This window comes from Guillardia theta (assembly GCF_000315625.1).
Source record: "Guillardia theta CCMP2712 unplaced genomic scaffold GUITHscaffold_135, whole genome shotgun sequence".
In the NCBI taxonomy this organism is placed as follows: Eukaryota; class Cryptophyceae; order Pyrenomonadales; family Geminigeraceae; genus Guillardia; species Guillardia theta.
The window spans coordinates 152,988-154,325 of record NW_005434539.1 but is presented as its reverse complement, the minus strand read 5'-3'; positions in this window follow the sequence as shown (position 1 = coordinate 154,325).

The window sequence follows — 1,338 nt, the reverse complement described above, 5'->3', positions numbered from 1 at the left end:
CCTGGGAAGGGAGTTGGGCCTAGAACGCAACGGCTGGTGACATCTACTTGTCAGCATTCAGAAGAAGCGCCCCCTGAAGCTTCCGCTAACCGATTGCCAGCCATCTAGAAGATTCTCGCCCCTGGAAAGGCCGTGACGCACTGCGCGCGGGCCGTGTGCCCTTCATGGCATAGGAGCCGTGACCGGAGATGTGTGTAAAGACGTGTGGAAGGGTGTCTTGTCTCGGGTAGATAGAACGCGATGGATCCAGTGCGGGCTGGCTGGGATAGATCGAGGCTGCGCCGTTTCGAGTCCGCTGACCCTCATGGGGCTCCGGGCCCTGAGACCCTCACGGCTCGTGGGCAGCCGGGCCTGCGCGGGTCACCCGGCCGGGCACGGAGGGCCTAAGCCGGGCGTGACGGTCCGATCCGGGAGACCCGGCGTTCAGTGCCGGGCTCGGGAGGCAGGCAGGACAAACTCTCAGACCCTCTCAGGGCCTCTTGCGGACAACTTAGGACGGTTGAAGGATGAGAGCAACATGGTTTATTCTAACGTAATCACGCCCTCCAGCATACGCAGCGACTTGAGCTTCCGGCTCGCCGCCTCTGTCGTGAGTCGTCTCGGCCATGATCATCTCCTCCTCCTCCGATGGGCGAACGTCCGGCTTGAGGACAAAGTTGCCTCGCGCGTCGATGGAGCGGGTGCCAATGGCGGTGGCGGAGGCTTGGAGAGCGAGGAAGGAGGAGCTGCCAGGCAGGACGCGGCCGTCCCGTGAGATAGCTGGCCGTCCAAGAGGACCGTCGGGAAGGCGCTGAGGTCTGGAGGCAGGCGCCTGCAGGGTCTCGGGGTCGTGCAGCAAGATGTGCGCACAGGTCATGGTGTGAAGCGGGGGAGGGAGATGAGCAGTCGGAGGGGGAGAGGGTCACTTGCCGCAAGAGAGGCTTAGAGCTGGTCGATGGCACAAGGCAGGCAGCAGGGCTGTTGTTGTATACACAACACAGAGATTGTCGACGACACGAGTAAAGTAAGGATGAAGAAGATTGAGAAGCAGGAAATAGAAGTCTCTAAGTTTACTAGGAGGTAAACTACGCACAACCACCACACTCACTGTGCATGCAAGTGGGGGACATTCAGGAGGCCGTCCGCACGAAATGCGTCCGCCTATATAGGGAATATCCGGCAGAGTATCCGACGAGTATCCGAGGTTCCGGATCCTCATGGATACAACAGCTGTGGTCAAGGCAGAGCGCACAAGGCAGTGGGAGCTCGATCGGGGGAAGGAAGCCTTTATAGGGAGGGGGAGGGGGCCTGGGAAGGGAGTTGGGCCTAGAACGCAACGGCTGGTGACATCTACTTGTC